Source organism: Lissotriton helveticus, chromosome 1_2 (genome assembly GCF_964261635.1).
Source record: "Lissotriton helveticus chromosome 1_2, aLisHel1.1, whole genome shotgun sequence".
Classification (NCBI taxonomy): domain Eukaryota; kingdom Metazoa; phylum Chordata; class Amphibia; order Caudata; family Salamandridae; genus Lissotriton; species Lissotriton helveticus.
In genome coordinates, this window is record NC_136058.1 from 339,250,430 (window position 1) to 339,271,752 (window position 21,323).

General features: G+C 45.4%; 41 non-coding genes across 41 annotated transcripts; 10 read left to right on the forward strand and 31 right to left on the reverse strand.

Annotated features, from left to right (window-relative positions):
• Positions 1–285: 285 nt before the first annotated feature.
• TRNAY-GUA (transfer RNA tyrosine (anticodon GUA)) lies at positions 286–371 on the reverse strand. Its single transcript is given in 2 exon segments — positions 286–321; positions 335–371. It is a non-coding gene; the product is annotated as a tRNA-Tyr (tRNA).
• A 756-nt stretch (positions 372–1,127) lies between these two features.
• On the reverse strand, positions 1,128–1,199 carry TRNAA-UGC (transfer RNA alanine (anticodon UGC)). Its single transcript has one exon. It is a non-coding gene; the product is annotated as a tRNA-Ala (tRNA).
• Positions 1,200–1,363: 164 nt separating this feature from the next.
• TRNAM-CAU (transfer RNA methionine (anticodon CAU)) lies at positions 1,364–1,436 on the forward strand. Its single transcript has one exon. It is a non-coding gene; the product is annotated as a tRNA-Met (tRNA).
• Positions 1,437–1,631: 195 nt separating this feature from the next.
• On the reverse strand, positions 1,632–1,703 carry TRNAA-CGC (transfer RNA alanine (anticodon CGC)). The gene has a single exon. It is a non-coding gene; the product is annotated as a tRNA-Ala (tRNA).
• A 613-nt stretch (positions 1,704–2,316) lies between these two features.
• Positions 2,317–2,402, reverse strand: TRNAY-GUA (transfer RNA tyrosine (anticodon GUA)). The gene is given in 2 exon segments: positions 2,317–2,352; positions 2,366–2,402. It is a non-coding gene; the product is annotated as a tRNA-Tyr (tRNA).
• Positions 2,403–3,158: 756 nt separating this feature from the next.
• Positions 3,159–3,230, reverse strand: TRNAA-UGC (transfer RNA alanine (anticodon UGC)). Its single transcript has one exon. It is a non-coding gene; the product is annotated as a tRNA-Ala (tRNA).
• Positions 3,231–3,394: 164 nt separating this feature from the next.
• On the forward strand, positions 3,395–3,467 carry TRNAM-CAU (transfer RNA methionine (anticodon CAU)). The gene has a single exon. It is a non-coding gene; the product is annotated as a tRNA-Met (tRNA).
• Positions 3,468–3,662: 195 nt separating this feature from the next.
• Positions 3,663–3,734, reverse strand: TRNAA-CGC (transfer RNA alanine (anticodon CGC)). Its single transcript has one exon. It is a non-coding gene; the product is annotated as a tRNA-Ala (tRNA).
• Positions 3,735–4,347: 613 nt separating this feature from the next.
• On the reverse strand, positions 4,348–4,433 carry TRNAY-GUA (transfer RNA tyrosine (anticodon GUA)). Its single transcript is given in 2 exon segments — positions 4,348–4,383; positions 4,397–4,433. It is a non-coding gene; the product is annotated as a tRNA-Tyr (tRNA).
• Positions 4,434–5,189: 756 nt separating this feature from the next.
• TRNAA-UGC (transfer RNA alanine (anticodon UGC)) lies at positions 5,190–5,261 on the reverse strand. The gene has a single exon. It is a non-coding gene; the product is annotated as a tRNA-Ala (tRNA).
• A 164-nt stretch (positions 5,262–5,425) lies between these two features.
• On the forward strand, positions 5,426–5,498 carry TRNAM-CAU (transfer RNA methionine (anticodon CAU)). The gene has a single exon. It is a non-coding gene; the product is annotated as a tRNA-Met (tRNA).
• A 195-nt stretch (positions 5,499–5,693) lies between these two features.
• On the reverse strand, positions 5,694–5,765 carry TRNAA-CGC (transfer RNA alanine (anticodon CGC)). The gene has a single exon. It is a non-coding gene; the product is annotated as a tRNA-Ala (tRNA).
• A 613-nt stretch (positions 5,766–6,378) lies between these two features.
• On the reverse strand, positions 6,379–6,464 carry TRNAC-GCA (transfer RNA cysteine (anticodon GCA)). Its single transcript is given in 2 exon segments — positions 6,379–6,414; positions 6,428–6,464. It is a non-coding gene; the product is annotated as a tRNA-Cys (tRNA).
• Positions 6,465–7,220: 756 nt separating this feature from the next.
• TRNAA-UGC (transfer RNA alanine (anticodon UGC)) lies at positions 7,221–7,292 on the reverse strand. The gene has a single exon. It is a non-coding gene; the product is annotated as a tRNA-Ala (tRNA).
• Positions 7,293–7,456: 164 nt separating this feature from the next.
• On the forward strand, positions 7,457–7,529 carry TRNAM-CAU (transfer RNA methionine (anticodon CAU)). Its single transcript has one exon. It is a non-coding gene; the product is annotated as a tRNA-Met (tRNA).
• A 195-nt stretch (positions 7,530–7,724) lies between these two features.
• TRNAA-CGC (transfer RNA alanine (anticodon CGC)) lies at positions 7,725–7,796 on the reverse strand. Its single transcript has one exon. It is a non-coding gene; the product is annotated as a tRNA-Ala (tRNA).
• Positions 7,797–8,409: 613 nt separating this feature from the next.
• On the reverse strand, positions 8,410–8,495 carry TRNAY-GUA (transfer RNA tyrosine (anticodon GUA)). Its single transcript is given in 2 exon segments — positions 8,410–8,445; positions 8,459–8,495. It is a non-coding gene; the product is annotated as a tRNA-Tyr (tRNA).
• Positions 8,496–9,251: 756 nt separating this feature from the next.
• Positions 9,252–9,323, reverse strand: TRNAA-UGC (transfer RNA alanine (anticodon UGC)). The gene has a single exon. It is a non-coding gene; the product is annotated as a tRNA-Ala (tRNA).
• Positions 9,324–9,487: 164 nt separating this feature from the next.
• TRNAM-CAU (transfer RNA methionine (anticodon CAU)) lies at positions 9,488–9,560 on the forward strand. The gene has a single exon. It is a non-coding gene; the product is annotated as a tRNA-Met (tRNA).
• Positions 9,561–9,755: 195 nt separating this feature from the next.
• TRNAA-CGC (transfer RNA alanine (anticodon CGC)) lies at positions 9,756–9,827 on the reverse strand. Its single transcript has one exon. It is a non-coding gene; the product is annotated as a tRNA-Ala (tRNA).
• Positions 9,828–10,440: 613 nt separating this feature from the next.
• TRNAY-GUA (transfer RNA tyrosine (anticodon GUA)) lies at positions 10,441–10,526 on the reverse strand. The gene is given in 2 exon segments: positions 10,441–10,476; positions 10,490–10,526. It is a non-coding gene; the product is annotated as a tRNA-Tyr (tRNA).
• Positions 10,527–11,282: 756 nt separating this feature from the next.
• TRNAA-UGC (transfer RNA alanine (anticodon UGC)) lies at positions 11,283–11,354 on the reverse strand. Its single transcript has one exon. It is a non-coding gene; the product is annotated as a tRNA-Ala (tRNA).
• A 164-nt stretch (positions 11,355–11,518) lies between these two features.
• Positions 11,519–11,591, forward strand: TRNAM-CAU (transfer RNA methionine (anticodon CAU)). The gene has a single exon. It is a non-coding gene; the product is annotated as a tRNA-Met (tRNA).
• A 195-nt stretch (positions 11,592–11,786) lies between these two features.
• On the reverse strand, positions 11,787–11,858 carry TRNAA-CGC (transfer RNA alanine (anticodon CGC)). The gene has a single exon. It is a non-coding gene; the product is annotated as a tRNA-Ala (tRNA).
• Positions 11,859–12,471: 613 nt separating this feature from the next.
• TRNAY-GUA (transfer RNA tyrosine (anticodon GUA)) lies at positions 12,472–12,557 on the reverse strand. The gene is given in 2 exon segments: positions 12,472–12,507; positions 12,521–12,557. It is a non-coding gene; the product is annotated as a tRNA-Tyr (tRNA).
• Positions 12,558–13,313: 756 nt separating this feature from the next.
• Positions 13,314–13,385, reverse strand: TRNAA-UGC (transfer RNA alanine (anticodon UGC)). The gene has a single exon. It is a non-coding gene; the product is annotated as a tRNA-Ala (tRNA).
• Positions 13,386–13,549: 164 nt separating this feature from the next.
• Positions 13,550–13,622, forward strand: TRNAM-CAU (transfer RNA methionine (anticodon CAU)). Its single transcript has one exon. It is a non-coding gene; the product is annotated as a tRNA-Met (tRNA).
• A 195-nt stretch (positions 13,623–13,817) lies between these two features.
• On the reverse strand, positions 13,818–13,889 carry TRNAA-CGC (transfer RNA alanine (anticodon CGC)). Its single transcript has one exon. It is a non-coding gene; the product is annotated as a tRNA-Ala (tRNA).
• A 613-nt stretch (positions 13,890–14,502) lies between these two features.
• Positions 14,503–14,588, reverse strand: TRNAY-GUA (transfer RNA tyrosine (anticodon GUA)). Its single transcript is given in 2 exon segments — positions 14,503–14,538; positions 14,552–14,588. It is a non-coding gene; the product is annotated as a tRNA-Tyr (tRNA).
• Positions 14,589–15,344: 756 nt separating this feature from the next.
• Positions 15,345–15,416, reverse strand: TRNAA-UGC (transfer RNA alanine (anticodon UGC)). The gene has a single exon. It is a non-coding gene; the product is annotated as a tRNA-Ala (tRNA).
• A 164-nt stretch (positions 15,417–15,580) lies between these two features.
• TRNAM-CAU (transfer RNA methionine (anticodon CAU)) lies at positions 15,581–15,653 on the forward strand. The gene has a single exon. It is a non-coding gene; the product is annotated as a tRNA-Met (tRNA).
• A 195-nt stretch (positions 15,654–15,848) lies between these two features.
• TRNAA-CGC (transfer RNA alanine (anticodon CGC)) lies at positions 15,849–15,920 on the reverse strand. Its single transcript has one exon. It is a non-coding gene; the product is annotated as a tRNA-Ala (tRNA).
• A 613-nt stretch (positions 15,921–16,533) lies between these two features.
• Positions 16,534–16,619, reverse strand: TRNAY-GUA (transfer RNA tyrosine (anticodon GUA)). The gene is given in 2 exon segments: positions 16,534–16,569; positions 16,583–16,619. It is a non-coding gene; the product is annotated as a tRNA-Tyr (tRNA).
• A 756-nt stretch (positions 16,620–17,375) lies between these two features.
• TRNAA-UGC (transfer RNA alanine (anticodon UGC)) lies at positions 17,376–17,447 on the reverse strand. Its single transcript has one exon. It is a non-coding gene; the product is annotated as a tRNA-Ala (tRNA).
• Positions 17,448–17,611: 164 nt separating this feature from the next.
• Positions 17,612–17,684, forward strand: TRNAM-CAU (transfer RNA methionine (anticodon CAU)). The gene has a single exon. It is a non-coding gene; the product is annotated as a tRNA-Met (tRNA).
• Positions 17,685–17,879: 195 nt separating this feature from the next.
• On the reverse strand, positions 17,880–17,951 carry TRNAA-CGC (transfer RNA alanine (anticodon CGC)). Its single transcript has one exon. It is a non-coding gene; the product is annotated as a tRNA-Ala (tRNA).
• A 613-nt stretch (positions 17,952–18,564) lies between these two features.
• On the reverse strand, positions 18,565–18,650 carry TRNAY-GUA (transfer RNA tyrosine (anticodon GUA)). The gene is given in 2 exon segments: positions 18,565–18,600; positions 18,614–18,650. It is a non-coding gene; the product is annotated as a tRNA-Tyr (tRNA).
• A 757-nt stretch (positions 18,651–19,407) lies between these two features.
• TRNAA-UGC (transfer RNA alanine (anticodon UGC)) lies at positions 19,408–19,479 on the reverse strand. The gene has a single exon. It is a non-coding gene; the product is annotated as a tRNA-Ala (tRNA).
• A 164-nt stretch (positions 19,480–19,643) lies between these two features.
• On the forward strand, positions 19,644–19,716 carry TRNAM-CAU (transfer RNA methionine (anticodon CAU)). The gene has a single exon. It is a non-coding gene; the product is annotated as a tRNA-Met (tRNA).
• Positions 19,717–19,911: 195 nt separating this feature from the next.
• On the reverse strand, positions 19,912–19,983 carry TRNAA-CGC (transfer RNA alanine (anticodon CGC)). The gene has a single exon. It is a non-coding gene; the product is annotated as a tRNA-Ala (tRNA).
• A 613-nt stretch (positions 19,984–20,596) lies between these two features.
• Positions 20,597–20,682, reverse strand: TRNAY-GUA (transfer RNA tyrosine (anticodon GUA)). Its single transcript is given in 2 exon segments — positions 20,597–20,632; positions 20,646–20,682. It is a non-coding gene; the product is annotated as a tRNA-Tyr (tRNA).
• Positions 20,683–21,323: the final 641 nt, after the last annotated feature.

Sequence of the window (21,323 nt, forward strand, 5' to 3'; positions counted from 1 at the left end):
AGTCACAGTGTGATTGGCTGCCAAGCAGCTACCGTGGTGCAATGCAATTGGAAGTCTGCCAAGGGCATACATGTACTAATGCAATGCTTTGGTAGCAGTTTTGATCAGCAGGTTTCCTTTACTGTTCTTCACGCCTCCCCTAGCGATGACTATGTCATCAATTCCCTTTGAAAGCAGATAGAGTACGCTTCTTTTCCAGTATTTATCGAAGCTCGGGGACTTTTTCATAATCAACGGAAGGTATTGTTGATTAACAGCAAAAGACATGGAAATGAAACCACAAAATCCTTCGAGCCGGATTTGAACCAGCGACCTAAGGATGCCCGAATTAATGCTACAGTCCTCCGCTCTACCAACTGAGCTATCGAAGGAGGGGTAGCAGAAGCTCATAGCACTGAAATTACCTCTCGCTCAAGAAAGGTTGTGGGGGGTGGGGACCAGGAGCAGACTGATGAAAATCATCAATATTAATCGCGGCTCCCTCTCAAAGCTACCACTTCTGAGAGCACACTGTGAGTTACGTCTTATCACCTCAAAGGAGGATTTCACACCAAAGTGGATGTTCCGTCTTGGCTTGGTGAAAAGCAGGGGCGCCGCAATGATGAATTTTACAGAAAGGAAAGGAACTTTGATACAAAGACCTTAGGAAGCATTGGTGGCAAATGGATGGAAGGCTTTAACCGTGAGAAAAATGACAGAAAGTTATGGGAGTCATTACCACGCACCCAGCTTCAAGAACATGCATTTTGGGTTCATTTTTGAAAGGAAAGAGAATGGAAAAATCAGTAGAGTAAAGGCAACATATTCAGTTTTTCTTGAAGCTACTGTAGAGAGTCTCTGGTTTAGAGGAAGAACCCTTACCAATGACCAAGATGGCTGCCACCGATTTCTATCCTAAATGTATTAAGATTGCCAAGATTAATCATCACTTTGATGGCTTAAACAAGTAAGATTCTTTGGTTCTATAAGCATCAAAAATGAGATAGCCCCATTTCATGGGGTTTTCCAAGGCACACGTCTCACAGTTTAAGTGGGGTTCGTATCCCAGTTGCATGACATATCTCTTCCTTAATACTGACAGCCAGCCTAGTTTTCTGCCAAAATCCAAGATAAGCATGGCAAAAGTCTGGAGATGCCGGGGATTGAACCCGGGGCCTCATACATGCAAAGCATGCGCTCTACCACTGAGCTACATCCCCTTGTATGCCAAGTTTTACTGTATGCATGGAAACCCTGAATGTAAGTGTCTGCCAAGTCAACCCACTTGACACTGCAGCATAAAGTCTCAGTCAGGAAAATCCTTAAGCCTCGCACCTGGATTATCTTCCTGGTCTATAGTCTTGTTTAGAGATGCTTGTGTGCAGCCTTCTTAGCGCAGTAGGCAGCGCGTCAGTCTCATAATCTGAAGGTCCTGAGTTCGATCCTCAGAGAGGGCATTTATTTCCTCCTTTTGGCAAGCAAAATTCTCAGATTTTCTTGAAAAGTGGAAACTATGCCTATTTCAAACAATATTTTTCAATGCAACCTATTTAAGTGGGGTTCTGACCCCCCAACTGCCTGAGAAACCTCAACTTTCCACAAGGTGGCAGGCTAGCCTTCTGGAAAAAGCCGAGATACAGAACAGCGACTCCTGGAGATGCCGGGGATTGAACCCGGGGCCTCATACATGCGAAGCATGCGCTCTACCACTGAGCTACATCCCCTCCACTGCCCTCTAAAGTTTTGCTGGATGCAAGGAGACTCTGGAGCCCACGGACTGCAAAGTCTCGATTTGAGACTAGAATGTAAAGTGTCAGGGATGAAATTGCCCACGCCTTACGTGAGGGCTGTCTTCATGGAGCATATACTTAGTGCAATCAGGGTTCGATTCTCCGGCAGGGCTTTTATTTGCTCAGTTTGGAATGCAAAACTTCTCAGGATTTCCCCAAATGTGTAAACTGTTGGTCTACTTTCCAGCTTGCTCAGCCTTTCGGGGGATGATTCCATTGGCTATGCCCTCTTGCCCATCGGTGGACACTCAAATTGAAGGCAAGTCACAGTGTGATTGGCTGCCAAGCAGCTACCGTGGTGCAATGCAATTGGAAGTCTGCCAAGGGCATACATGTACTAATGCAATGCTTTGGTAGCAGTTTTGATCAGCAGGTTTCCATTACTGTTCTTCACGCCTCCCCTAGCGATGACTATGTCATCAATTCCCTTTGAAAGCAGATAGAGTACGCTTCTTTTCCAGTATTTATCGAAGCTCGGGGACTTTTTCATAATCAACGGAAGGTATTGTTGATTAACAGCAAAAGACATGGAAATGAAACCACAAAATCCTTCGAGCCGGATTTGAACCAGCGACCTAAGGATGCCCGAATTAATGCTACAGTCCTCCGCTCTACCAACTGAGCTATCGAAGGAGGGGTAGCAGAAGCTCATAGCACTGAAATTACCTCTCGCTCAAGAAAGGTTGTGGGGGGTGGGGACCAGGAGCAGACAGATGAAAATCATCAATATTAATCGCGGCTCCCTCTCAAAGCTACCACTTCTGAGAGCACACTGTGAGTTACGTCTTATCACCTCAAAGGAGGATTTCACACCAAAGTGGATGTTCCGTCTTGGCTTGGTGAAAAGCAGGGGCGCCGCAATGATGAATTTTACAGAAAGGAAAGGAACTTTGATACAAAGACCTTAGGAAGCATTGGTGGCAAATGGATGGAAGCCTTTAACCGTGAGAAAAATGACAGAAAGTTATGGGAGTCATTACCACGCACCCAGCTTCAAGAACATGCATTTTGGGTTCATTTTTGAAAGGAAAGAGAATGGAAAAATCAGTAGAGTAAAGGCAACATATTCAGTTTTTCTTGAAGCTACTGTAGAGAGTCTCTGGTTTAGAGGAAGAACCCTTACCAATGACCAAGATGGCTGCCACCGATTTCTATCCTAAATGTATTAAGATTGCCAAGATTAATCATCACTTTGATGGCTTAAACAAGTAAGATTCTTTGGTTCTATAAGCATCAAAAATGAGATAGCCCCATTTCATGGGGTTTTCCAAGGCACACGTCTCACAGTTTAAGTGGGGTTCGTATCCCAGTTGCATGACATATCTCTTCCTTAATACTGACAGCCAGCCTAGTTTTCTGCCAAAATCCAAGATAAGCATGGCAAAAGTCTGGAGATGCCGGGGATTGAACCCGGGGCCTCATACATGCAAAGCATGCGCTCTACCACTGAGCTACATCCCCTTGTATGCCAAGTTTTACTGTATGCATGGAAACCCTGAATGTAAGTGTCTGCCAAGTCAACCCACTTGACACTGCAGCATAAAGTCTCAGTCAGGAAAATCCTTAAGCCTCGCACCTGGATTATCTTCCTGGTCTATAGTCTTGTTTAGAGATGCTTGTGTGCAGCCTTCTTAGCGCAGTAGGCAGCGCGTCAGTCTCATAATCTGAAGGTCCTGAGTTCGTTCCTCAGAGAGGGCATTTATTTCCTCCTTTTGGCAAGCAAAATTCTCAGATTTTCTTGAAAAGTGGAATCTATGCCTATTTCAAACAATATTTTTCAATGCAACCTATTTAAGTGGGGTTCTGACCCCCCAACTGCCTGAGAAACCTCAACTTTCCACAAGGTGGCAGGCTAGCCTTCTGGAAAAAGCCGAGATACAGAACAGCGACTCCTGGAGATGCCGGGGATTGAACCCGGGGCCTCATACATGCGAAGCATGCGCTCTACCACTGAGCTACATCCCCTCCACTGCCCTCTAAAGTTTTGCTGGATGCAAGGAGACTCTGGAGCCCACGGACTGCAAAGTCTCGATTTGAGACTAGAATGTAAAGTGTCAGGCATGAAATTGCCCACGCCTTACGTGAGGGCTGTCTTCATGGAGCATATACTTAGTGCAATCAGGGTTCGATTCTCCGGCAGGGCTTTTATTTGCTCAGTTTGGAATGCAAAACTTCTCAGGATTTCCCCAAATGTGTAAACTGTTGGTCTACTTTCCAGCTTGCTCAGCCTTTCGGGGGATGATTCCATTGGCTATGCCCTCTTGCCCATCGGTGGACACTCAAATTGAAGGCAAGTCACAGTGTGATTGGCTGCCAAGCAGCTACCGTGGTGCAATGCAATTGGAAGTCTGCCAAGGGCATACATGTACTAATGCAATGCTTTGGTAGCAGTTTTGATCAGCAGGTTTCCTTTACTGTTCTTCACGCCTCCCCTAGCGATGACTATGTCATCAATTCCCTTTGAAAGCAGATAGAGTACGCTTCTTTTCCAGTATTTATCGAAGCTCGGGGACTTTTTCATAATCAACGGAAGGTATTGTTGATTAACAGCAAAAGACATGGAAATGAAACCACAAAATCCTTCGAGCCGGATTTGAACCAGCGACCTAAGGATGCCCGAATTAATGCTACAGTCCTCCGCTCTACCAACTGAGCTATCGAAGGAGGGGTAGCAGAAGCTCATAGCACTGAAATTACCTCTCGCTCAAGAAAGGTTGTGGGGGGTGGGGACCAGGAGCAGACAGATGAAAATCATCAATATTAATCGCGGCTCCCTCTCAAAGCTACCACTTCTGAGAGCACACTGTGAGTTACGTCTTATCACCTCAAAGGAGGATTTCACACCAAAGTGGATGTTCCGTCTTGGCTTGGTGAAAAGCAGGGGCGCCGCAATGATGAATTTTACAGAAAGGAAAGGAACTTTGATACAAAGACCTTAGGAAGCATTGGTGGCAAATGGATGGAAGGCTTTAACCGTGAGAAAAATGACAGAAAGTTATGGGAGTCATTACCACGCACCCAGCTTCAAGAACATGCATTTTGGGTTCATTTTTGAAAGGAAAGAGAATGGAAAAATCAGTAGAGTAAAGGCAACATATTCAGTTTTTCTTGAAGCTACTGTAGAGAGTCTCTGGTTTAGAGGAAGAACCCTTACCAATGACCAAGATGGCTGCCACAGATTTCTATCCTAAATGTATTAAGATTGCCAAGATTAATCATCACTTTGATGGCTTAAACAAGTAAGATTCTTTGGTTCTATAAGCATCAAAAATGAGATAGCCCCATTTCATGGGGTTTTCCAAGGCACACGTCTCACAGTTTAAGTGGGGTTCGTATCCCAGTTGCATGACATATCTCTTCCTTAATACTGACAGCCAGCCTAGTTTTCTGCCAAAATCCAAGATAAGCATGGCAAAAGTCTGGAGATGCTGGGGATTGAACCCGGGGCCTCATACATGCAAAGCATGCGCTCTACCACTGAGCTACATCCCCTTGTATGCCAAGTTTTACTGTATGCATGGAAACCCTGAATGTAAGTGTCTGCCAAGTCAACCCACTTGACACTGCAGCATAAAGTCTCAGTCAGGAAAATCCTTAAGCCTCGCACCTGGATTATCTTCCTGGTCTATAGTCTTGTTTAGAGATGCTTGTGTGCAGCCTTCTTAGCGCAGTAGGCAGCGCGTCAGTCTCATAATCTGAAGGTCCTGAGTTCGTTCCTCAGAGAGGGCATTTATTTCCTCCTTTTGGCAAGCAAAATTCTCAGATTTTCTTGAAAAGTGGAAACTATGCCTATTTCAAACAATATTTTTCAATGCAACCTATTTAAGTGGGGTTCTGACCCCCCAACTGCCTGAGAAACCTCAACTTTCCACAAGGTGGCAGGCTAGCCTTCTGGAAAAAGCCGAGATACAGAACAGCGACTCCTGGAGATGCCGGGGATTGAACCCGGGGCCTCATACATGCGAAGCATGCGCTCTACCACTGAGCTACATCCCCTCCACTGCCCTCTAAAGTTTTGCTGGATGCAAGGAGACTCTGGAGCCCACGGACTGCAAAGTCTCGATTTGAGACTAGAATGTAAAGTGTCAGGGATGAAATTGCCCACGCCTTACGTGAGGGCTGTCTTCATGGAGCATATACTTAGTGCAATCAGGGTTCGATTCTCCGGCAGGGCTTTTATTTGCTCAGTTTGGAATGCAAAACTTCTCAGGATTTCCCCAAATGTGTAAACTGTTGGTCTACTTTCCAGCTTGCTCAGCCTTTCGGGGGATGATTCCATTGGCTATGCCCTCTTGCCCATCGGTGGACACTCAAATTGAAGGCAAGTCACAGTGTGATTGGCTGCCAAGCAGCTACCGTGGTGCAATGCAATTGGAAGTCTGCCAAGGGCATACATGTACTAATGCAATGCTTTGGTAGCAGTTTTGATCAGCAGGTTTCCATTACTGTTCTTCACGCCTCCCCTAGCGATGACTATGTCATCAATTCCCTTTGAAAGCAGATAGAGTACGCTTCTTTTCCAGTATTTATCGAAGCTCGGGGACTTTTTCATAATCAACGGAAGGTATTGTTGATTAACAGCAAAAGACATGGAAAGGAAACCACAAAATCCTTCGAGCCGGATTTGAACCAGCGACCTAAGGATGCCCGAATTAATGCTGCAGTCCTCCGCTCTACCAACTGAGCTATCGAAGGAGGGGTAGCAGAAGCTCATAGCACTGAAATTACCTCTCGCTCAAGAAAGGTTGTGGGGGGTGGGGACCAGGAGCAGACAGATGAAAATCATCAATATTAATCGCGGCTCCCTCTCAAAGCTACCACTTCTGAGAGCACACTGTGAGTTACGTCTTATCACCTCAAAGGAGGATTTCACACCAAAGTGGATGTTCCGTCTTGGCTTGGTGAAAAGCAGGGGCGCCGCAATGATGAATTTTACAGAAAGGAAAGGAACTTTGATACAAAGACCTTAGGAAGCATTGGTGGCAAATGGATGGAAGCCTTTAACCGTGAGAAAAATGACAGAAAGTTATGGGAGTCATTACCACGCACCCAGCTTCAAGAACATGCATTTTGGGTTCATTTTTGAAAGGAAAGAGAATGGAAAAATCAGTAGAGTAAAGGCAACATATTCAGTTTTTCTTGAAGCTACTGTAGAGAGTCTCTGGTTTAGAGGAAGAACCCTTACCAATGACCAAGATGGCTGCCACAGATTTCTATCCTAAATGTATTAAGATTGCCAAGATTAATCATCACTTTGATGGCTTAAACAAGTAAGATTCTTTGGTTCTATAAGCATCAAAAATGAGATAGCCCCATTTCATGGGGTTTTCCAAGGCACACGTCTCACAGTTTAAGTGGGGTTCGTATCCCAGTTGCATGACATATCTCTTCCTTAATACTGACAGCCAGCCTAGTTTTCTGCCAAAATCCAAGATAAGCATGGCAAAAGTCTGGAGATGCCGGGGATTGAACCCGGGGCCTCATACATGCAAAGCATGCGCTCTACCACTGAGCTACATCCCCTTGTATGCCAAGTTTTACTGTATGCATGGAAACCCTGAATGTAAGTGTCTGCCAAGTCAACCCACTTGACACTGCAGCATAAAGTCTCAGTCAGGAAAATCCTTAAGCCTCGCACCTGGATTATCTTCCTGGTCTATAGTCTTGTTTAGAGATGCTTGTGTGCAGCCTTCTTAGCGCAGTAGGCAGCGCGTCAGTCTCATAATCTGAAGGTCCTGAGTTCGTTCCTCAGAGAGGGCATTTATTTCCTCCTTTTGGCAAGCAAAATTCTCAGATTTTCTTGAACAGTGGAATCTATGCCTATTTCAAACAATATTTTTCAATGCAACCTATTTAAGTGGGGTTCTGACCCCCCAACTGCCTGAGAAACCTCAACTTTCCACAAGGTGGCAGGCTAGCCTTCTGGAAAAAGCCGAGATACAGAACAGCGACTCCTGGAGATGCCGGGGATTGAACCCGGGGCCTCATACATGCGAAGCATGCGCTCTACCACTGAGCTACATCCCCTCCACTGCCCTCTAAAGTTTTGCTGGATGCAAGGAGACTCTGGAGCCCACGGACTGCAAAGTCTCGATTTGAGACTAGAATGTAAAGTGTCAGGGATGAAATTGCCCACGCCTTACGTGAGGGCTGTCTTCATGGAGCATATACTTAGTGCAATCAGGGTTCGATTCTCCGGCAGGGCTTTTATTTGCTCAGTTTGGAATGCAAAACTTCTCAGGATTTCCCCAAATGTGTAAACTGTTGGTCTACTTTCCAGCTTGCTCAGCCTTTCGGGGGATGATTCCATTGGCTATGCCCTCTTGCCCATCGGTGGACACTCAAATTGAAGGCAAGTCACAGTGTGATTGGCTGCCAAGCAGCTACCGTGGTGCAATGCAATTGGAAGTCTGCCAAGGGCATACATGTACTAATGCAATGCTTTGGTAGCAGTTTTGATCAGCAGGTTTCCATTACTGTTCTTCACGCCTCCCCTAGCGATGACTATGTCATCAATTCCCTTTGAAAGCAGATAGAGTACGCTTCTTTTCCAGTATTTATCGAAGCTCGGGGACTTTTTCATAATCAACGGAAGGTATTGTTGATTAACAGCAAAAGACATGGAAATGAAACCACAAAATCCTTCGAGCCGGATTTGAACCAGCGACCTAAGGATGCCCGAATTAATGCTACAGTCCTCCGCTCTACCAACTGAGCTATCGAAGGAGGGGTAGCAGAAGCTCATAGCACTGAAATTACCTCTCGCTCAAGAAAGGTTGTGGGGGGTGGGGACCAGGAGCAGACAGATGAAAATCATCAATATTAATCGCGGCTCCCTCTCAAAGCTACCACTTCTGAGAGCACACTGTGAGTTACGTCTTATCACCTCAAAGGAGGATTTCACACCAAAGTGGATGTTCCGTCTTGGCTTGGTGAAAAGCAGGGGCGCCGCAATGATGAATTTTACAGAAAGGAAAGGAACTTTGATACAAAGACCTTAGGAAGCATTGGTGGCAAATGGATGGAAGCCTTTAACCGTGAGAAAAATGACAGAAAGTTATGGGAGTCATTACCACGCACCCAGCTTCAAGAACATGCATTTTGGGTTCATTTTTGAAAGGAAAGAGAATGGAAAAATCAGTAGAGTAAAGGCAACATATTCAGTTTTTCTTGAAGCTACTGTAGAGAGTCTCTGGTTTAGAGGAAGAACCCTTACCAATGACCAAGATGGCTGCCACAGATTTCTATCCTAAATGTATTAAGATTGCCAAGATTAATCATCACTTTGATGGCTTAAACAAGTAAGATTCTTTGGTTCTATAAGCATCAAAAATGAGATAGCCCCATTTCATGGGGTTTTCCAAGGCACACGTCTCACAGTTTAAGTGGGGTTCGTATCCCAGTTGCATGACATATCTCTTCCTTAATACTGACAGCCAGCCTAGTTTTCTGCCAAAATCCAAGATAAGCATGGCAAAAGTCTGGAGATGCCGGGGATTGAACCCGGGGCCTCATACATGCAAAGCATGCGCTCTACCACTGAGCTACATCCCCTTGTATGCCAAGTTTTACTGTATGCATGGAAACCCTGAATGTAAGTGTCTGCCAAGTCAACCCACTTGACACTGCAGCATAAAGTCTCAGTCAGGAAAATCCTTAAGCCTCGCACCTGGATTATCTTCCTGGTCTATAGTCTTGTTTAGAGATGCTTGTGTGCAGCCTTCTTAGCGCAGTAGGCAGCGCGTCAGTCTCATAATCTGAAGGTCCTGAGTTCGTTCCTCAGAGAGGGCATTTATTTCCTCCTTTTGGCAAGCAAAATTCTCAGATTTTCTTGAAAAGTGGAATCTATGCCTATTTCAAACAATATTTTTCAATGCAACCTATTTAAGTGGGGTTCTGACCCCCCAACTGCCTGAGAAACCTCAACTTTCCACAAGGTGGCAGGCTAGCCTTCTGGAAAAAGCCGAGATACAGAACAGCGACTCCTGGAGATGCCGGGGATTGAACCCGGGGACTCATACATGCGAAGCATGCGCTCTACCACTGAGCTACATCCCCTCCACTGCCCTCTAAAGTTTTGCTGGATGCAAGGAGACTCTGGAGCCCACGGACTGCAAAGTCTCGATTTGAGACTAGAATGTAAAGTGTCAGGGATGAAATTGCCCACGCCTTACGTGAGGGCTGTCTTCATGGAGCATATACTTAGTGCAATCAGGGTTCGATTCTCCGGCAGGGCTTTTATTTGCTCAGTTTGGAATGCAAAACTTCTCAGGATTTCCCCAAATGTGTAAACTGTTGGTCTACTTTCCAGCTTGCTCAGCCTTTCGGGGGATGATTCCATTGGCTATGCCCTCTTGCCCATCGGTGGACACTCAAATTGAAGGCAAGTCACAGTGTGATTGGCTGCCAAGCAGCTACCGTGGTGCAATGCAATTGGAAGTCTGCCAAGGGCATACATGTACTAATGCAATGCTTTGGTAGCAGTTTTGATCAGCAGGTTTCCTTTACTGTTCTTCACGCCTCCCCTAGCGATGACTATGTCATCAATTCCCTTTGAAAGCAGATAGAGTACGCTTCTTTTCCAGTATTTATCGAAGCTCGGGGACTTTTTCATAATCAACGGAAGGTATTGTTGATTAACAGCAAAAGACATGGAAATGAAACCACAAAATCCTTCGAGCCGGATTTGAACCAGCGACCTAAGGATGCCCGAATTAATGCTACAGTCCTCCGCTCTACCAACTGAGCTATCGAAGGAGGGGTAGCAGAAGCTCATAGCACTGAAATTACCTCTCGCTCAAGAAAGGTTGTGGGGGGTGGGGACCAGGAGCAGACAGATGAAAATCATCAATATTAATCGCGGCTCCCTCTCAAAGCTACCACTTCTGAGAGCACACTGTGAGTTACGTCTTATCACCTCAAAGGAGGATTTCACACCAAAGTGGATGTTCCGTCTTGGCTTGGTGAAAAGCAGGGGCGCCGCAATGATGAATTTTACAGAAAGGAAAGGAACTTTGATACAAAGACCTTAGGAAGCATTGGTGGCAAATGGATGGAAGCCTTTAACCGTGAGAAAAATGACAGAAAGTTATGGGAGTCATTACCACGCACCCAGCTTCAAGAACATGCATTTTGGGTTCATTTTTGAAAGGAAAGAGAATGGAAAAATCAGTAGAGTAAAGGCAACATATTCAGTTTTTCTTGAAGCTACTGTAGAGAGTCTCTGGTTTAGAGGAAGAACCCTTACCAATGACCAAGATGGCTGCCACAGATTTCTATCCTAAATGTATTAAGATTGCCAAGATTAATCATCACTTTCATGGCTTAAACAAGTAAGATTCTTTGGTTCTATAAGCATCAAAAATGAGATAGCCCCATTTCATGGGGTTTTCCAAGGCACACGTCTCACAGTTTAAGTGGGGTTCGTATCCCAGTTGCATGACATATCTCTTCCTTAATACTGACAGCCAGCCTAGTTTTCTGCCAAAATCCAAGATAAGCATGGCAAAAGTCTGGAGATGCCGGGGATTGAACCCGGGGCCTCATACATGCAAAGCATGCGCTCTACCACTGAGCTACATCCCCTTGTATGCCAAGTTTTACTGTATGCATGGAAACCCTGAATGTAAGTGTCTGCCAAGTCAACCCACTTGACACTGCAGCATAAAGTCTCAGTCAGGAAAATCCTTAAGCCTCGCACCTGGATTATCTTCCTGGTCTATAGTCTTGTTTAGAGATGCTTGTGTGCAGCCTTCTTAGCGCAGTAGGCAGCGCGTCAGTCTCATAATCTGAAGGTCCTGAGTTCGTTCCTCAGAGAGGGCATTTATTTCCTCCTTTTGGCAAGCAAAATTCTCAGATTTTCTTGAAAAGTGGAATCTATGCCTATTTCAAACAATATTTTTCAATGCAACCTATTTAAGTGGGGTTCTGACCCCCCAACTGCCTGAGAAACCTCAACTTTCCACAAGGTGGCAGGCTAGCCTTCTGGAAAAAGCCGAGATACAGAACAGCGACTCCTGGAGATGCCGGGGATTGAACCCGGGGCCTCATACATGCGAAGCATGCGCTCTACCACTGAGCTACATCCCCTCCACTGCCCTCTAAAGTTTTGCTGGATGCAAGGAGACTCTGGAGCCCACGGACTGCAAAGTCTCGATTTGAGACTAGAATGTAAAGTGTCAGGGATGAAATTGCCCACGCCTTACGTGAGGGCTGTCTTCATGGAGCATATACTTAGTGCAATCAGGGTTCGATTCTCCGGCAGGGCTTTTATTTGCTCAGTTTGGAATGCAAAACTTCTCAGGATTTCCCCAAATGTGTAAACTGTTGGTCTACTTTCCAGCTTGCTCAGCCTTTCGGGGGATGATTCCATTGGCTATGCCCTCTTGCCCATCGGTGGACACTCAAATTGAAGGCAAGTCACAGTGTGATTGGCTGCCAAGCAGCTACCGTGGTGCAATGCAATTGGAAGTCTGCCAAGGGCATACATGTACTAATGCAATGCTTTGGTAGCAGTTTTGATCAGCAGGTTTCCATTACTGTTCTTCACGCCTCCCCTAGCGATGACTATGTCATCAATTCCCTTTGAAAGCAGATAGAGTACGCTTCTTTTCCAGTATTTATCGAAGCTCGGGGACTTTTTCATAATCAACGGAAGGTATTGTTGATTAACAGCAAAAGACATGGAAATGAAACCACAAAATCCTTCGAGCCGGATTTGAACCAGCGACCTAAGGATGCCCGAATTAATGCTACAGTCCTCCGCTCTACCAACTGAGCTATCGAAGGAGGGGTAGCAGAAGCTCATAGCACTGAAATTACCTCTCGCTCAAGAAAGGTTGTGGGGGGTGGGGACCAGGAGCAGACAGATGAAAATCATCAATATTAATCGCGGCTCCCTCTCAAAGCTACCACTTCTGAGAGCACACTGTGAGTTACGTCTTATCACCTCAAAGGAGGATTTCACACCAAAGTGGATGTTCCGTCTTGGCTTGGTGAAAAGCAGGGGCGCCGCAATGATGAATTTTACAGAAAGGAAAGGAACTTTGATACAAAGACCTTAGGAAGCATTGGTGGCAAATGGATGGAAGCCTTTAACCGTGAGAAAAATGACAGAAAGTTATGGGAGTCATTACCACGCACCCAGCTTCAAGAACATGCATTTTGGGTTCATTTTTGAAAGGAAAGAGAATGGAAAAATCAGTAGAGTAAAGGCAACATATTCAGTTTTTCTTGAAGCTACTGTAGAGAGTCTCTGGTTTAGAGGAAGAACCCTTACCAATGACCAAGATGGCTGCCACAGATTTCTATCCTAAATGTATTAAGATTGCCAAGATTAATCATCACTTTGATGGCTTAAACAAGTAAGATTCTTTGGTTCTATAAGCATCAAAAATGAGATAGCCCCATTTCATGGGGTTTTCCAAGGCACACGTCTCACAGTTTAAGTGGGGTTCGTATCCCAGTTGCATGACATATCTCTTCCTTAATACTGACAGCCAGCCTAGTTTTCTGCCAAAATCCAAGATAAGCATGGCAAAAGTCTGGAGATGCCGGGGATTGAACCCGGGGCCTCATACATGCAAAGCATGCGCTCTACCACTGAGCTACATCCCCTTGTATGCCAAGTTTTACTGTATGCATGGAAACCCTGAATGTAAGTGTCTGCCAAGTCAACCCACTTGACACTGCAGCATAAAGTCTCAGTCAGGAAAATCCTTAAGCCTCGCACCTGGATTATCTTCCTGGTCTATAGTCTTGTTTAGAGATGCTTGTGTGCAGCCTTCTTAGCGCAGTAGGCAGCGCGTCAGTCTCATAATCTGAAGGTCCTGAGTTCGTTCCTCAGAGAGGGCATTTATTTCCTCCTTTTGGCAAGCAAAATTCTCAGATTTTCTTGAAAAGTGGAAACTATGCCTATTTCAAACAATATTTTTCAATGCAACCTATTTAAGTGGGGTTCTGACCCCCCAACTGCCTGAGAAACCTCAACTTTCCACAAGGTGGCAGGCTAGCCTTCTGGAAAAAGCCGAGATACAGAACAGCGACTCCTGGAGATGCCGGGGATTGAACCCGGGGCCTCATACATGCGAAGCATGCGCTCTACCACTGAGCTACATCCCCTCCACTGCCCTCTAAAGTTTTGCTGGATGCAAGGAGACTCTGGAGCCCACGGACTGCAAAGTCTCGATTTGAGACTAGAATGTAAAGTGTCAGGGATGAAATTGCCCACGCCTTACGTGAGGGCTGTCTTCATGGAGCATATACTTAGTGCAATCAGGGTTCGATTCTCCGGCAGGGCTTTTATTTGCTCAGTTTGGAATGCAAAACTTCTCAGGATTTCCCCAAATGTGTAAACTGTTGGTCTACTTTCCAGCTTGCTCAGCCTTTCGGGGGATGATTCCATTGGCTATGCCCTCTTGCCCATCGGTGGACACTCAAATTGAAGGCAAGTCACAGTGTGATTGGCTGCCAAGCAGCTACCGTGGTGCAATGCAATTGGAAGTCTGCCAAGGGCATACATGTACTAATGCAATGCTTTGGTAGCAGTTTTGATCAGCAGGTTTCCATTACTGTTCTTCACGCCTCCCCTAGCGATGACTATGTCATCAATTCCCTTTGAAAGCAGATAGAGTACGCTTCTTTTCCAGTATTTATCGAAGCTCGGGGACTTTTTCATAATCAACGGAAGGTATTGTTGATTAACAGCAAAAGACATGGAAAGGAAACCACAAAATCCTTCGAGCCGGATTTGAACCAGCGACCTAAGGATGCCCGAATTAATGCTACAGTCCTCCGCTCTACCAACTGAGCTATCGAAGGAGGGGTAGCAGAAGCTCATAGCACTGAAATTACCTCTCGCTCAAGAAAGGTTGTGGGGGGTGGGGACCAGGAGCAGACAGATGAAAATCATCAATATTAATCGCGGCTCCCTCTCAAAGCTACCACTTCTGAGAGCACACTGTGAGTTACGTCTTATCACCTCAAAGGAGGATTTCACACCAAAGTGGATGTTCCGTCTTGGCTTGGTGAAAAGCAGGGGCGCCGCAATGATGAATTTTACAGAAAGGAAAGGAACTTTGATACAAAGACCTTAGGAAGCATTGGTGGCAAATGGATGGAAGCCTTTAACCGTGAGAAAAATGACAGAAAGTTATGGGAGTCATTACCACGCACCCAGCTTCAAGAACATGCATTTTGGGTTCATTTTTGAAAGGAAAGAGAATGGAAAAATCAGTAGAGTAAAGGCAACATATTCAGTTTTTCTTGAAGCTACTGTAGAGAGTCTCTGGTTTAGAGGAAGAACCCTTACCAATGACCAAGATGGCTGCCACAGATTTCTATCCTAAATGTATTAAGATTGCCAAGATTAATCATCACTTTCATGGCTTAAACAAGTAAGATTCTTTGGTTCTATAAGCATCAAAAATGAGATAGCCCCATTTCATGGGGTTTTCCAAGGCACACGTCTCACAGTTTAAGTGGGGTTCGTATCCCAGTTGCATGACATATCTCTTCCTTAATACTGACAGCCAGCCTAGTTTTCTGCCAAAATCCAAGATAAGCATGGCAAAAGTCTGGAGATGCCGGGGATTGAACCTGGGGCCTCATACATGCAAAGCATGCGCTCTACCACTGAGCTACATCCCCTTGTATGCCAAGTTTTACTGTATGCATGGAAACCCTGAATGTAAGTGTCTGCCAAGTCAACCCACTTGACACTGCAGCATAAAGTCTCAGTCAGGAAAATCCTTAAGCCTCGCACCTGGATTATCTTCCTGGTCTATAGTCTTGTTTAGAGATGCTTGTGTGCAGCCTTCTTAGCGCAGTAGGCAGCGCGTCAGTCTCATAATCTGAAGGTCCTGAGTTCGATCCTCAGAGAGGGCATTTATTTCCTCCTTTTGGCAAGCAAAATTCTCAGATTTTCTTGAAAAGTGGAAACTATGCCTATTTCAAACAATATTTTTCAATGCAACCTATTTAAGTGGGGTTCTGACCCCCCAACTGCCTGAGAAACCTCAACTTTCCACAAGGTGGCAGGCTAGCCTTCTGGAAAAAGCCGAGATACAGAACAGCGACTCCTGGAGATGCCGGGGATTGAACCCGGGGCCTCATACATGCGAAGCATGCGCTCTACCACTGAGCTACATCCCCTCCACTGCCCTCTAAAGTTTTGCTGGATGCAAGGAGACTCTGGAGCCCACGGACTGCAAAGTCTCGATTTGAGACTAGAATGTAAAGTGTCAGGGATGAAATTGCCCACGCCTTACGTGAGGGCTGTCTTCATGGAGCATATACTTAGTGCAATCAGGGTTCGATTCTCCGGCAGGGCTTTTATTTGCTCAGTTTGGAATGCAAAACTTCTCAGGATTTCCCCAAATGTGTAAACTGTTGGTCTACTTTCCAGCTTGCTCAGCCTTTCGGGGGATGATTCCATTGGCTATGCCCTCTTGCCCATCGGTGGACACTCAAATTGAAGGCAAGTCACAGTGTGATTGGCTGCCAAGCAGCTACCGTGGTGCAATGCAATTGGAAGTCTGCCAAGGGCATACATGTACTAATGCAATGCTTTGGTAGCAGTTTTGATCAGCAGGTTTCCATTACTGTTCTTCACGCCTCCCCTAGCGATGACTATGTCATCAATTCCCTTTGAAAGCAGATAGAGTACGCTTCTTTTCCAGTATTTATCGAAGCTCGGGGACTTTTTCATAATCAACGGAAGGTATTGTTGATTAACAGCAAAAGACATGGAAAGGAAACCACAAAATCCTTCGAGCCGGATTTGAACCAGCGACCTAAGGATGCCCGAATTAATGCTACAGTCCTCCACTCTACCAACTGAGCTATCGAAGGAGGGGTAGCAGAAGCTCATAGCACTGAAATTACCTCTCGCTCAAGAAAGGTTGTGGGGGGTGGGGACCAGGAGCAGACAGATGAAAATCATCAATATGAATCGCGGCTCCCTCTCAAAGCTACCACTTCTGAGAGCACACTGTGAGTTACGTCTTATCACCTCAAAGGAGGATTTCACACCAAAGTGGATGTTCCGTCTTGGCTTGGTGAAAAGCAGGGGCGCCGCAATGATGAATTTTACAGAAAGGAAAGGAACTTTGATACAAAGACCTTAGGAAGCATTGGTGGCAAATGGATGGAAGCCTTTAACCGTGAGAAAAATGACAGAAAGTTATGGGAGTCATTACCACGCACCCAGCTTCAAGAACATGCATTTTGGGTTCATTTTTGAAAGGAAAGAGAATGGAAAAATCAGTAGAGTAAAGGCAACATATTCAGTTTTTCTTGAAGCTACTGTAGAGAGTCTCTGGTTTAGAGGAAGAACCCTTACCAATGACCAAGATGGCTGCCACAGATTTCTATCCTAAATGTATTAAGATTGCCAAGATTAATCATCACTTTCATGGCTTAAACAAGTAAGATTCTTTGGTTCTATAAGCATCAAAAATGAGATAGCCCCATTTCATGGGGTTTTCCAAGGCACACGTCTCACAGTTTAAGTGGGGTTCGTATCCCAGTTGCATGACATATCTCTTCCTTAATACTGACAGCCAGCCTAGTTTTCTGCCAAAATCCAAGATAAGCATGGCAAAAGTCTGGAGATGCCGGGGATTGAACCCGGGGCCTCATACATGCAAAGCATGCGCTCTACCACTGAGCTACATCCCCTTGTATGCCAAGTTTTACTGTATGCATGGAAACCCTGAATGTAAGTGTCTGCCAAGTCAACCCACTTGACACTGCAGCATAAAGTCTCAGTCAGGAAAATCCTTAAGCCTCGCACCTGGATTATCTTCCTGGTCTATAGTCTTGTTTAGAGATGCTTGTGTGCAGCCTTCTTAGCGCAGTAGGCAGCGCGTCAGTCTCATAATCTGAAGGTCCTGAGTTCGTTCCTCAGAGAGGGCATTTATTTCCTCCTTTTGGCAAGCAAAATTCTCAGATTTTCTTGAACAGTGGAATCTATGCCTATTTCAAACAATATTTTTCAATGCAACCTATTTAAGTGGGGTTCTGACCCCCCAACTGCCTGAGAAACCTCAACTTTCCACAAGGTGGCAGGCTAGCCTTCTGGAAAAAGCCGAGATACAGAACAGCGACTCCTGGAGATGCCGGGGATTGAACCCGGGGCCTCATACATGCGAAGCATGCACTCTACCACTGAGCTACATCCCCTCCACTGCCCTCTAAAGTTTTGCTGGATGCAAGGAGACTCTGGAGCCCACGGACTGCAAAGTCTCGATTTGAGACTAGAATGTAAAGTGTCAGGGATGAAATTGCCCACGCCTTACGTGAGGGCTGTCTTCATGGAGCATATACTTAGTGCAATCAGGGTTCGATTCTCCGGCAGGGCTTTTATTTGCTCAGTTTGGAATGCAAAACTTCTCAGGATTTCCCCAAATGTGTAAACTGTTGGTCTACTTTCCAGCTTGCTCAGCCTTTCGGGGGATGATTCCATTGGCTATGCCCTCTTGCCCATCGGTGGACACTCAAATTGAAGGCAAGTCACAGTGTGATTGGCTGCCAAGCAGCTACCGTGGTGCAATGCAATTGGAAGTCTGCCAAGGGCATACATGTACTAATGCAATGCTTTGGTAGCAGTTTTGATCAGCAGGTTTCCATTACTGTTCTTCACGCCTCCCCTAGCGATGACTATGTCATCAATTCCCTTTGAAAGCAGATAGAGTACGCTTCTTTTCCAGTATTTATCGAAGCTCGGGGACTTTTTCATAATCAACGGAAGGTATTGTTGATTAACAGCAAAAGACATGGAAATGAAACCACAAAATCCTTCGAGCCGGATTTGAACCAGCGACCTAAGGATGCCCGAATTAATGCTACAGTCCTCCGCTCTACCAACTGAGCTATCGAAGGAGGGGTAGCAGAAGCTCATAGCACTGAAATTACCTCTCGCTCAAGAAAGGTTGTGGGGGGGTGGGGACCAGGAGCAGACAGATGAAAATCATCAATATTAATCGCGGCTCCCTCTCAAAGCTACCACTTCTGAGAGCACACTGTGAGTTACGTCTTATCACCTCAAAGGAGGATTTCACACCAAAGTGGATGTTCCGTCTTGGCTTGGTGAAAAGCAGGGGCGCCGCAATGATGAATTTTACAGAAAGGAAAGGAACTTTGATACAAAGACCTTAGGAAGCATTGGTGGCAAATGGATGGAAGCCTTTAACCGTGAGAAAAATGACAGAAAGTTATGGGAGTCATTACCACGCACCCAGCTTCAAGAACATGCATTTTGGGTTCATTTTTGAAAGGAAAGAGAATGGAAAAATCAGTAGAGTAAAGGCAACATATTCAGTTTTTCTTGAAGCTACTGTAGAGAGTCTCTGGTTTAGAGGAAGAACCCTTACCAATGACCAAGATGGCTGCCACAGATTTCTATCCTAAATGTATTAAGATTGCCAAGATTAATCATCACTTTGATGGCTTAAACAAGTAAGATTCTTTGGTTCTATAAGCATCAAAAATGAGATAGCCCCATTTCATGGGGTTTTCCAAGGCACACGTCTCACAGTTTAAGTGGGGTTCGTATCCCAGTTGCATGACATATCTCTTCCTTAATACTGACAGCCAGCCTAGTTTTCTGCCAAAATCCAAGATAAGCATGGCAAAAGTCTGGAGATGCCGGGGATTGAACCCGGGGCCTCATACATGCAAAGCATGCGCTCTACCACTGAGCTACATCCCCTTGTATGCCAAGTTTTACTGTATGCATGGAAACCCTGAATGTAAGTGTCTGCCAAGTCAACCCACTTGACACTGCAGCATAAAGTCTCAGTCAGGAAAATCCTTAAGCCTCGCACCTGGATTATCTTCCTGGTCTATAGTCTTGTTTAGAGATGCTTGTGTGCAGCCTTCTTAGCGCAGTAGGCAGCGCGTCAGTCTCATAATCTGAAGGTCCTGAGTTCGTTCCTCAGAGAGGGCATTTATTTCCTCCTTTTGGCAAGCAAAATTCTCAGATTTTCTTGAAAAGTGGAAACTATGCCTATTTCAAACAATATTTTTCAATGCAACCTATTTAAGTGGGGTTCTGACCCCCCAACTGCCTGAGAAACCTCAACTTTCCACAAGGTGGCAGGCTAGCCTTCTGGAAAAAGCCGAGATACAGAACAGCGACTCCTGGAGATGCCGGGGATTGAACCCGGGGCCTCATACATGCGAAGCATGCGCTCTACCACTGAGCTACATCCCCTCCACTGCCCTCTAAAGTTTTGCTGGATGCAAGGAGACTCTGGAGCCCACGGACTGCAAAGTCTCGATTTGAGACTAGAATGTAAAGTGTCAGGGATGAAATTGCCCACGCCTTACGTGAGGGCTGTCTTCATGGAGCATATACTTAGTGCAATCAGGGTTCGATTCTCCGGCAGGGCTTTTATTTGCTCAGTTTGGAATGCAAAACTTCTCAGGATTTCCCCAAATGTGTAAACTGTTGGTCTACTTTCCAGCTTGCTCAGCCTTTCGGGGGATGATTCCATTGGCTATGCCCTCTTGCCCATCGGTGGACACTCAAATTGAAGGCAAGTCACAGTGTGATTGGCTGCCAAGCAGCTACCGTGGTGCAATGCAATTGGAAGTCTGCCAAGGGCATACATGTACTAATGCAATGCTTTGGTAGCAGTTTTGATCAGCAGGTTTCCTTTACTGTTCTTCACGCCTCCCCTAGCGATGACTATGTCATCAATTCCCTTTGAAAGCAGATAGAGTACGCTTCTTTTCCAGTATTTATCGAAGCTCGGGGACTTTTTCATAATCAACGGAAGGTATTGTTGATTAACAGCAAAAGACATGGAAATGAAACCACAAAATCCTTCGAGCCGGATTTGAACCAGCGACCTAAGGATGCCCGAATTAATGCTACAGTCCTCCGCTCTACCAACTGAGCTATCGAAGGAGGGGTAGCAGAAGCTCATAGCACTGAAATTACCTCTCGCTCAAGAAAGGTTGTGGGGGGTGGGGACCAGGAGCAGACAGATGAAAATCATCAATATTAATCGCGGCTCCCTCTCAAAGCTACCACTTCTGAGAGCACACTGTGAGTTACGTCTTATCACCTCAAAGGAGGATTTCACACCAAAGTGGATGTTCCGTCTTGGCTTGGTGAAAAGCAGGGGCGCCGCAATGATGAATTTTACAGAAAGGAAAGGAACTTTGATACAAAGACCTTAGGAAGCATTGGTGGCAAATGGATGGAAGCCTTTAACCGTGAGAAAAATGACAGAAAGTTATGGGAGTCATTACCACGCACCCAGCTTCAAGAACATGCATTTTGGGTTCATTTTTGAAAGGAAAGAGAATGGAAAAATCAGTAGAGTAAAGGCAACATATTCAGTTTTTCTTGAAGCTACTGTAGAGAGTCTCTGGTTTAGAGGAAGAACCCTTACCAATGACCAAGATGGCTGCCACAGATTTCTATCCTAAATGTATTAAGATTGCCAAGATTAATCATCACTTTCATGGCTTAAACAAGTAAGATTCTTTGGTTCTATAAGCATCAAAAATGAGATAGCCCCATTTCATGGGGTTTTCCAAGGC